This window comes from Theropithecus gelada, chromosome 13 (genome assembly GCF_003255815.1).
Source record: "Theropithecus gelada isolate Dixy chromosome 13, Tgel_1.0, whole genome shotgun sequence".
Taxonomy (NCBI): domain Eukaryota; kingdom Metazoa; phylum Chordata; class Mammalia; order Primates; family Cercopithecidae; genus Theropithecus; species Theropithecus gelada.
In genome coordinates, this window is record NC_037681.1 from 48,386,506 (window position 1) to 48,398,525 (window position 12,020).

Genomic DNA, 12,020 nt, shown 5'->3' on the forward strand with positions numbered 1-12,020 from the left:
GGATGGTAGTCACAAAGAATCACATAAAGAGACAGGAACCACTATGGATGCATATATATGTGTGGCTGCATACATAGACTTGTATTTACTCATGTGCACAGGTGTACATATTATTAAATTTATAATGTATATTGTTAAACACATATACATATATATCAACTTGTGACATGTGCAGCCATTACCAGTACTAAGGAAGCTGCAAATGGAAGGAATTTGATCAAAATTTACCAAGAGGAAATTGGCTCCAAGACATAATGCTTTTGGCTGGAGAAGATAGTGATCCTGGCACAGTATACTCTCTATTTCCTTGTTAGAGCTCCAAGATTAAAAGAATTAGCTACATAGAGGCAGATGCTTGGTAGCTTTCTGGAAGCACAATTATAAGGTTTATGAAAAACAGGAAGATCAACATCACATACAGGTTTTATGAACTGGGAACTGATTTAATGTGCTGTTTTGTATGCCTTAGACCTTGTCTATTGAGCCATAATAATTTCATTTCATTTTTATAACTACTTTTACATTCTTTTTTTTTTTTTTTTTTTTGAGATGGAGTCTCACTCTGTCGCCCAGGCTGGAGTGCAGTGACCGGATCTCAGCTCACTGCAAGCTCTGCCTCCCAGGTTTACGCCATTCTCCTGCCTCAGCCTCCCAACTAGCTGGAACTACAGGCGCCCGCCACCTGGCCCGGCTAGTTTTTTGTATTTTTTAGTAGAGACGGGATTTCACCGTGTTAGCAGGATGGTCTTGATCTCCTGACTTCGTGATCCGCCCGTCTCGGCCTCCCAAAGTGCTGGGATTACAGGCTTGTACATTCTTATTTTAAGTGTGATAGCCTTTGGAAAGAAATCATGTCTTAGAATGCTTTTAAGATACTATTTTTCAGATTGTTCAAACTTTGTGATTGATGACTGTAATTAGTCATATTGCATATTGTATTTTCAGAATTGCTGTCCAATTTTCTTTTGTCTACTTCTGCTAATAACCACAGATTAACTTGGCTCCCGGTAGCCAGTATCTTTATTGACCCTGGAAAATGTTTTGGATCTTTAATATACCTAATTTTGTTTATAATGAGTTGAATAGTGGTGATCATTCACTTGAAAAATAGTTTGAGTGCCCACTTTGAATAACCCATAATGTCTAACACAGTATTTGCATAGAGATGAGTAAGATACTGTTCCTGTTCTCCCATACTTTATAATCTCATAGAAGGCGAGTGATATGAAGTAACTATATTACCTAGACATTCAGCGATTTCTTATGAACATTAGTGGGTGCAATGAATAGGAGAGGTTTCTTTTTATCTTTAATTTTCAATGACTGAGAAACTTCAGCTATTCTTTTGCTTACATGACACCAATAAACACCTGATACATCTACCATAAATTAAGAGACCATGAGAGGAAATAAACAGTCTTTTTAGGAGATGCCCCAAAATCTCAATAATCTTATTTGTAGCAGGGGCTACGAACTCAAATGTCTGCAGGAGCCAGTCAGGTGTACCCAGATAACACAAATGAATGAAAAAGTGGGTATAAAACAGTTGGAATTGGTGAGGATTGTGACCTGCTGAAGTGTGTATGCTTTGTTTAAAGATTTTCAAATAAAAATTTGTGTGGGTCAAAGAAAGCATGTCTGCAGGCTGAGGCGGTCAATTTACAAATGCTCCATAATTCCTTAATCTTAATGAAACCATCACAAAAACATTTGAGAGAAAAGATGATGATTTAAAATTAAACACAAATAAATATGTCCAATTTGAGAGTGATCACACCATTGAGTAAGCTATTTGGCACTTTCCCCCCTAGGGCACAAGTGACATTAAATCAGGGGCGATGGGATCTCAGGGGGAGCCTGGATGATATTACAGATCTAGGCAGATGAAAGGATCAAATTTAGTAAAATTCAGTACTATAGGAGAAGCAGAAATGAGCAAGAGTGATGTTGGCTCTCCATGGTTGAAGATGTTTTTCCCCCCTGCATATGGGCAGCTCTGGATTCCAGGGGTAATCATTGTTAGAAATAGACCAGAGGTCTGGAGACACAATCTGTAACTTCCTGGGAATACATATGGGGCAACTAGTAGAAAGCTCTAGTGAGTGGAGCTTTTAACCATCATTTAGTCAATGGATTATGTGAAGGTCTAGCGAGTTTATATGAAATTATTTGGGCCTTTAATCACAATGAGAAAATTCACTGGAAAAATAATTAAGTGTTCTGGGTTTTGTCTGCTATCTGAATGCCTGAACCTGACTCCAAAGTCGTGAAAAGATTATGTAGGACCAAGGAGCAGATCTCACCCCAGGTGTACTTGATCAGTGTATCAGAGGGTTATATCTGATACTCTGTCTTTTTAGGATGCTTCCACAGTTATTCTGATGATAGCCAGTGTGGAAGCTAGGGTAGTAGGTAGGAAAGGTTCATATACTTGTAGGGAAAAATCAGGCTTCCCTGGTTAATGAAGATTGCATATTGACAGCCTTCTATCAAGGGATTTTTTAAAAAGTAAAATACTCTTTATTAATAAAAAGAAACCTAGTCTGTTCGACGATGAGTTAGTTGATGGCAGTAGAAATTGGCAGCTTGGGATGTTACGGTTTTGTTAAGGTTTGTGAAGCACTTCATTGGAGAGAGTATGTCTTCATGATTATTTATCCTGAGACCCAGGGAAGGCTGTTTGGATGGTACCATTTGAAACAGATGCTTTTATTTAGTTGACTTTGAGAAGCACCACAATTTTGAAAGAACTGGTGAGGAATGGGTTTAGGGGCTAGAGATGGATGGCAGTAGTTTAAGGAAGTGACAGTTGATGAATTGCTAAGTTGATAAATGGTTTGAAGGCAGTCACCATGGCTGCCTTCTGGGGACCCATTTTAAGTCTCCTGGAGTGAGGATGTGTACAAAAGATGTAAAGGTTTACTGGCCAGAGGCACACATTTCCAGTGTGGCATGGAGCCAGCATTCATATGATACCACAGGACAGCTTGTACATGCTGAATATTTCCAGTCAAGTGGAGGAAAGGTAAAAATATCTCCTGTTTAAGGGACCGTGAAGCCAGCGAAGGCCTCCTGTCTAAGCTCAGTGCTAAAGAAGGGCTGGGGTACTGCTCATTGTGTGCATGTCAGTAATCAAAGACACATGTCAGTAATCAAAGGGTCCTTATTTAGTCTGAAACAGTTGTTCATTTTTCTCCTTTACGTCCTTCAATGGGACTGTTGGCTTTTTTTATAAGTTTCACTTGATTACCCACTGAATCAAATACCCTATTGGTGTTTGAAAAGCTGTAGGATGGGGAACATCTCAGATACCTATTTCAGATCCATTTTAACTTGAATTTATTGAATGAGTTGTAATATACAAAAATATAGTTTCTGTTTTTCCTCATTTCCTTATTATTTATTTTTTCCTTAAGAAAAATCATTATAATCATTGTTGGGTTAGTAAAAATAGATTAATTCTGTATTAAGATTTTTCTGCAGATAAATGTAGGTAGCTACTCAACTTTTGTTTCTGGCAGAAAACCCACACCAAATCCATACTTTTGGTTGAAGTGCTCTTGAATAGTTATATGGCCTGGTAAGAGCTCATGTGCCTCTTCCTCTGATCTTTCCCCTAAAGAGGTAAAATGGTGATAATGGTATTGTGGTGTGTCAGCACTCTTTTATTTTCTTACTTTTCTTTTTTTCCATTTTTTTTAAGTGACAGAAACCTGATTCAAACTGGCTTTAACTATAAAGAGAATCAATTGGCTTAGAGAACTCAACAGTCCAGAATTGAGCATCAGACAAAGCTTGGTCCAGTGGCTGAAATAATGTCATTTAAGGACCTGGTTTCTTCCCATTTCTTCTCTTCTCTGCTCTGCCTCCCATTGTGTTAACTTTTAGTCTCCATATCTGTGCAGGTTCACAAGTCTTTTCCCTTATAAATAAAAAATTGTTACTCCAATTCAGACTTTATATTATCCTATTACAGGAAGAAAGTAAGCCTTTATTTCTCAGCAGTCCCAGCTGATGTCTTTATTTATCTCATTGGGTTTGATTGGTTATGTGTCCAATGGCTGAAGCAAACATTGAGCTAAGTGCATAGGCAATGTTGATGGGGTTAGATAGTGAGGACCTATAGAGCTTATAGAGAACTGGAGGTTCTCACTCAAAACTCATGCCTGAGAATGGGGAAGGGAAGTCTCCCCAACAAAATTTGGGTTGATGTTATCAGCAAGAGGGGAATGGATGTTGGACATGAAACAATGGATGTTTACTAAATGTAGGTTTAGGCTAAGGATATTATATGGATCTGGGGATAAGAGATAGAGCTTTTAGGGGGAAGAGTAAAGACATTGAAAGCTCTTTAATATCCCATGTGCTGTGCTTTGTGGATATGCTTTCCTTCAGTTGAGTGTCTATTTTGCTTTGCTTTTTCTTTCTTGCTCTTATAGCTGCTTGTGGCTGTTACAACCTGAAGAGCCTGGGGTAGTCTCCTTTTCATTTGGAGTTTTATCTGCCCATTTACACATGAGTCGTGTTACTAGGACATTGGTGGTTTTAAGACCACTGGCCAGGAAAGCCTGTAACTGGGATTTTGACTAAGAGGAAGAGGGTCTGGCAAATATTGCAGGTCTAAAGTCCAGGGAGCTCAGCTAAGGTGAGGAGAAACAGTTACATAATATAAATCCTTATAGTCCAGGGGCCTAGTCTCGCTAGGGGAGTCATTTAGGGCAGAGGTCCGCAACCAGGTGCCAGAGCCTGCAGATGTTTCTCCAGTTGTAAATAACAACTTGGTTGAAGCTGTTTGCTCTTCTTGTTCCATACCGCCCATTCCTGTGGGTTTCTTTGTGATTATCATAGTCAGAAGGAAAGAAGAATCTACTGTGGGGTCTGGTGCCGTCTGAGACAGGAAAAAAGTTACTATCTTGATTTGGGAGAATGGAAAGGAGTCCCCTATGGCTATAAAATATTCAGTGCCAGCAGAGGGTCACTAAGCTTAAAAGATCTTCCATTGTGATTTAAATAATTTGCTCCAAGTTTAAAATCTTTGGACGGAATTTGGATTCTTAACTTTCTAAGTTTGAAAGATTCCTGAAGACATTTTCTGATGAAAAGTGTAACACTAACAAAGTGTTTGCTTTAACTAAATGATTGCAGTTAATTTCTTGTAAAGAAACACAGAAGCACACATTAACTTAAAATAAGCTCACACTGTTGTTTCTTGTAGTACAGCCAGGAAAAACAGTAACAAGCTGTCTCCTTCAAAATCACATCCCTGGATGATATTCGAGCAACCTGGAAAATTTAAATACATCCCCAGGAAAAACAATTTGAATTAAGTTAGAAATCATATTTGCTAATTCCCTTTCTGCCATTGCCTTTCATTCTCTGGCTCTGAGTAGCATTAATTGAGAAGGTGTGTGGCATCAATAGCTAAGGTAAATGGTGACATTCATTTCAGAGCCACAGCCAACCTAGGGCCACAAAAATAGTTTTAATGTTTAGGATTCATAAATCAAATTTTAGCCTACATTGACATTTTGTCCTAATAATATTAATTCATATATTTTTGAGAAACCACTGGTTTAAAACTTGAGCATTTTGGCCCCAAATAGATTTGATTTTGTATTTAAAAGATATTACCTTACAATTGTGAGGATAAAGACAAAACCTGTGGAAGAAAGAGAGTCGATTTAGTTATTAGTTATTCTAGTACTCTTCACGGTGCTTATATTCAATAATTTTATTGGCCTTAGTTCTTGGCCTTAGTTCTCCAATATGTGTTTTGGAAAATACATTATTTTTATTCTCTAAGTATTTACAGTTAGAAGAATGGCTAATTAAGATTCTTTTCCTTTGGGTATTCTTTTCATTCCTGTCCCATTTGAGGGAGTTTCCAAGATAGAAAGGAATCTGCCTACTTTCTTTCTCTTAATAAATGAAGAAGATTGGATCAAGAGATGTGGTTTAAAATTTCTTTCCTCTTCACTTCTCTCCCACCTTTGTTTCCTCCCATTTATCCATCCCCAATTCTTAAGAAAGAAACACAAGTTGGAAATAAGCTGGGTGATCCTGGAGACTCATTTGAAGTGGAAATTCAAGATGGAGTGGGGCTGCATACTGGTCACTTTCTTTTAAGAGGAACTGAAAGGTAATCTATATAGCAATTTCTGATGGGCAAGAAGGGACATTACAGGCTTTTGAATTTTATCAATGGAGCCATAGGTATCATTTTGGGATACTTTTACATGTTTTAGGTTTAAAGCCTACTTGCCTATGGAGGAAACTAGACATGTGAAGTATGCCACCTCGAAAGATTCTGACACCCTGGCACAAAATTGAGATGATAAATTTTTGTAAGATTCCACCAGTAGATCATCTCTTGATAGATATTTGAACATGCCCTAGAATTCCTGTTAATTGGAAGTCTGGCTTACCTAGCAACTGAGTGAGGCTGCCTACTGAATGACGTTTTGAAAAGTTCAGACTTACAATTTCCTATTTTGCTTTTTCTCCATTATGAGTCTTACCAGTCCTATCACAAACTTTTGTGGGAAAGTGGTTTTTCAGCTACAAAGGTATTTGTGCATTTTGCCCAAGACATATGTCGTCCTCAAGAATATATAACTGTCATGTTCTGTATTGACATGAGAATCAGGATCACATTACCACAAGTAGCTAGAAGATTTTATTGATTGTAAGCCAGGGAATGGTCTGATTGATTTTATCCTGCAAGTCAAAAAAAAAAAAATATATATATATAGCTGTTTTAGAAGGACAGACACACACACACACACGTGTGGGTACACATGGCTAACAGCAAAGTTGGTTGTTGGTTGAGAAGCAGATCAGAACCTTGGAGAGCTCAAGATAAAGGAGGGGCAGAACCACAATCAGAAGCTTCCATGGCTTCCATGACTGCTCCCAAAAACTCCCAAAAATGGATGAGTTTTTCTGGAACAGCTGCCAGCTCCACTCTGCTTATTGTTAAATCCTACATATGTAGGATTTAAGAAGATAAATCCCTTTTACTCCAAGCATGAGCTGCATATTTGTTGACTGATTTGATAATTTGTGGCTAAAGTCTTAAAAACAAAAACTGAAAGGAAAGAAACAAAGGGACATACTTTTCTTTAGCACATTTTTGTGAAGATCCTATGCTGTTCCTCCATGGCCATGTTATGATTATGGATTCCACTTAGCAGGGCTTCTGGTATTGAGATGAAAGTCACATATAGGACGGGCGGAGGTAAAGTTAAGATTTCACTGAACTATTCACTGTGTATTGGACTAGATCAATTTTTCCAAAAAAAGATTCTTTTCAAATAACATTTTTGATAAAACTCCAACCAAGCCAAACTAAAACAAAAACTAGAAGAACAGAGATGTTCTCGTTGAAACAGGGTTTGGAAAGTCTGAAGTGCCTTCTGTTCAGACTAATTCTGGCTCCACCAGAAGCCCCTAAACATAGGTCGCAAATCGCCATGTTTTACCGGCGTACATTCAGTTTACTTGTCAGACACAGTTCCTAAGTAAGTGTGAGGACTTATCCTGTGTTTCTAGGAATACTTTTACTAGCCCAAATTAATCCCAGAAGTGGCCATTTATTGCTGTCTACTAGGTATTAATTTGGATGGCAGATATTTGTATTTCTTTCTTTTCTTTTTTTTTTTTTGTCACTCAACTTGTTTATGGTAAGTCTCAGCTTCAATATGAAGCTGTGTTTTTTTTTTTTTTTTTTTTTTTTTAAATCAAAACCCTGCATTTTACATGCTAAATATCTTGGCAAGTAGGTTGTTAAACATAGTAATGAACTTAAGACAGCAAGAGTGAGGAGTTAACAAAAGCTAAACATTGCAGCCTAAACAAAATTCATACAAAAAATAAACTATCACTGGTTACATAAAATTTTCCTGACTGGTTAAAACTTAGTATAAAATATGCATTTTAGAATCCTTAGCTATCAAGTTCAAAAAGTACCATTGTCTATTTAAAATAATTCCTTTCCCAAGCCAAAGTATAATCAAAATTATTTCAAATGGCATAACACATTCAAATGCTAAAAAATATTCATGATTATTGAAGTGGAGGTAAATCCCAGAGCTTTTGGGACTTTCTCATGCTGCAAATGGCTGTTTCTCTAGTTCACTCAAAGCAGCATATGGCAGCATCCAAGGATGACACTAAGCTCAGTAAAGGGCAAGACTGCTGGTAGCCAGCTTTGACCTCCCCGTGAAGCATGGCTGCTGTGTCCACAATACAGATGTGTGAGGATCAAAGGCACACTATTCTGCTAGCTAAAGAGATAGCAAACCACCCCCTCCAACCTCCTTCCCCAGGTAAATAAAAGTATATAAGGGGAAAAAATTAAAATACACTTATTTACAGAATAAGGGTTTTGAAATATTAATGTAATCCCTCCTTCAAAAATTTTAACTAGAGTCATCTGGTCATTTCTGATCACATCTTAAAGATGTATCCAGATTTAATTTCGGTTGGTTTATCCTTAGACACTTCTAGTCAAAAGTATTGATTTTATTCCCAAATATCTTAACCACTAGTACGACTGCAGTGTATTATCTCCCAGAGTTATCAAGCGCTGGAAGAGAAAAAAATAGATGTTCAAGCAGCAGGCAACATTTATGGCCCTTTCACACAGTGGCGTCTGAGTGGCTACTGAATAGTCCAGGAATAATTCTAAAAACAAGAAAATTCATGCATTTTAGTAAATATGTTGTAGTTTTCACAGTTGCAATTTCCTCAGACATTGTGCTTTCTTTATAAGGGAATCCTGATTTTTCTTAATGTTATGGTGAGTCAGGACTTGAACTAGCAGTCTTCTTTTTCTTCTTCTTACTGTGTTTCTTATGCTTCTTTTTCTTTCTTTCTTTTTTTTTTTCTGTTGCTTTTTCTTGTTCTTCACTGCTTTTCATCTTTTTTGCTCGTACCTCCTCAATACACTCTGATTCTGACAAGGACTCCGATGATAAAGGTTTATCTTCTGAGTATATCTTTCTCTTTTTTCTGAGTCCTTTAAGGTCCTTTTCTTTCTCAGTGGCATCTTTTGACTTCTTTTTCTTTTTAAAACTATCCTTACTGTCTGATTCAGTTTCTGATTTGGACCTTTCAGAAGATTTATGTGAACGGTTCTTCTTTCTCTTTCTCTGTTTTCCTTATCTCTTATCCTTATCTTCAGAATCTGAAGAACTGCTGGAAGAATCAGAGCTTGATGAAGAAGAAGATGAATACCTACCAGATTTCTTCTTTTTTCTTTCTCTGTCGTTTTTTGGATGAGCTCTCACTTCCACTTAACAATTTCCCCCAGTGTTTTTCTAGTTCTTTCTTCCAGTTCCATTTTATTCAGCCAAAGCCCTGGAGCCTTTCTTTTTCTTTTCTGGTTGCTCTTTTACTTCTTTCCAGGTAGGCCTTGGTCGATTCAGATAATCCTGTATTGTTGGCTCTGAAGACTGGATTGAACCCCTTGATCTTGCCATTGCTGTTGGATGCATATAGGCCACCCATTTGTCCCACTTCCCCATGGTGCTGGGCTGAGCGCACAGTCGCACACCGAGGGAAACCTGGCCAGAGAAACGGCCGAAGTGGGCCCTCCGCAGGTGCATTTCCTTCTAATTAGCTTCTGTGCATCCCAGAATCCACTGTGTTTTAGACTGTAATGAACAACTTCAAACATCATAGCAACAATCTCATCAGACTCTATAGGCTCTGCTTACAAGGGGGAAGAGAATTATTAGAATATTTGAAAATAAAGCCATGGAGGATCACAGAACTACCCTGTTCAATTTTTTTTTGCCTTACCAATATTTATTTCTATGAGTGTGCTACAGTTTGTAGTAATGAAGGGTACTACTATGATATTCTTTCTTGTGTCCACTTCATTTTGTTCTTAATAGTTGAATCTTCTCAAGAACAAAATCCCAAAATATAATCTGCAAGTTAAAACCATAAGGGATATATATATGATTGGCAGTGCTGTGTTACCTTTTTTTGTTTGCCATATGACTATAAATATTTGAACGGTAATTACATGGAAGAAGGAGTAGACTTGCTTTTCTTAATCCAGCTTCTCTTTCTCCCATCCTCAAATTCATGTTATGTCCACTCGACTTTTCAAAATTTGTAACTTGTTATATTTGAAGAAATTAGGAAAATATGTTTAAAATGATTTCATTTCAATTGTTTTAGATGATATATTAAAGGAATTATACATACTTAACAAAATGTACAGTATAAACACTTATTGTTGATAATACTTGGTCCTCTTACAAATAGGTCAATAGCAAATTTATTTTTGTTGTTATCCTTGGTGTTCTCCAGATGGAGTGACATTTAAAAAAATCATGCTTGTTCAGTTCCAGTTTTGTTAGAAATGTAAAATGTTATTGGTGATATCCTAAGACTTGCCATTTATTTTATTTTTTCTGCATATTCTATATAATTTATTCATGATTATAGACATTAGAAGTTTAAAATTAGAATTTCCCTAATGCACTATTACTTTCTATGTTGTAGAAAGATTTTTTTTTCTTTTTTAACAGCATTATTGAGATCTAATTGATATATAACTTATCCATTTGAAGTATAAAATTCAGTTGTTTTTAGTATATCCACAGAGTCGTGCAGTCATCAATTACCATAGTGAATTTAGAACATTTTAATCATTCCCAAAAAGAAACCATGTGCCCATTAGCAGTCCTCATTTCCCCCCAAGTCCCCAGCCCTAGGCAACCACTAATTTACAGTCTATCCCTGTAGATTTGGCTTTTCTAGACATTTTGTATAAATGGATTCATACAGTGTGTGGCCTTTAGGTCTGCCTTCTTGCACAGCTTAATGTTTCAAGGTTGATCCCTGTCATTGCATGAATCAGTATTTCCTTTCTTTTTATTGTGGAATGATACTCCATTGTATGTATGTACATATTGTATTTATTCATACATTAGTTGATGGACATTTGGGTTGTTTGTACTTTTTATCTATTAGGAATAATGCTACTATGAACATTTGTATACAGGTTTTTTTTTTTAATTTTTAATTTTTGTATTTCAGTAGGTTTTGGGAAACAGGTGGTATTTGGTTATATGAATAAGTTCTTTAGTGATAATTTCTGAGATTTTGGTGCATCCATCACCCCAGCAGTGTACGCTGTGCCCAATGTGTGGTCTTTTATTTCTTGCCACCCTCACCCTTTCCTGAGTCCCCAAAGTCCAATGTGTCATTCTTATACCTTTGTGTCCTCATTCGTATACCTTTGTGTCCTTGTAGCTCTTAGCTCCCACATGTGAGTGAGAGCATACGATGTTTGTTTTTTTATTCCTGAGTTACTTCACTTAGAGTAATAGTCTTCAATTCCATCCAGGTTGCTGTGAATGCCATTATTTCATTACTTTTTATGGCTGAGCAGTTTTCATATATATGTGTGTGTATGTGTATGTATATATATGTGTGTGTGTATATACACACACACACACACACACACACCACATTTTCTTTATCCACTTGTTGATTGATATTTGGGCTGGTTCCCCATTTTTGCAATTGCAAATTGTGCTGCTGTAAACATGCGTGTGCAAGTATCTTTTTCATATAATGTTTCCTCTGGGTGGATACCTAGTAGTGCGATTGCTGGATCAAAAGGTAGATCTACTTTCAGTTCTTTAAGGAATCTCCACACTGTTTTCCATAGTGGTTGTACTAGTTTACATTCCTACCAACAATGTCAAAGTGTTCCCTTTTCACCACATCCACGCCATCTGTTGGTTTTTTATTTTGGCCATGCTTGCAGGGTGAGGTGGTATTGTATTATGGTTTCGATTTTCATTTCCCTGATGATTAGTGATGTTAGCATTTTTCCAAATGCTTGTTGGCCATTTGTATATCTTCTTCTGAGAACTGTCTGTTCATGTCCTTAGTCCACTTTTTAAAAAATTTTACTTTAAGTTCTGGGATACATGTGCAGGACGTGCAGGTTTGTTACATAGGTATATATGAGCCAGGGTGGTTCGCTGCATCTA

At 37.0% G+C, this 12,020-nt stretch overlaps 1 protein-coding gene and 1 pseudogene across 11 annotated transcripts in view; one reads left to right on the forward strand and one right to left on the reverse strand.

The window, feature by feature from the left end:
* The window catches only part of BABAM2 (BRISC and BRCA1 A complex member 2), a 463,266-nt gene that overhangs the window by 129,969 nt on the left and 321,277 nt on the right, over positions 1–12,020 (forward strand). The window lies entirely within an intron of this gene.
* On the reverse strand, positions 7,735–9,629 carry LOC112636996 (annotated as a pseudogene). The gene has a single exon (XR_003122374.1). The product of XR_003122374.1 is annotated as a protein FAM133B pseudogene (transcript).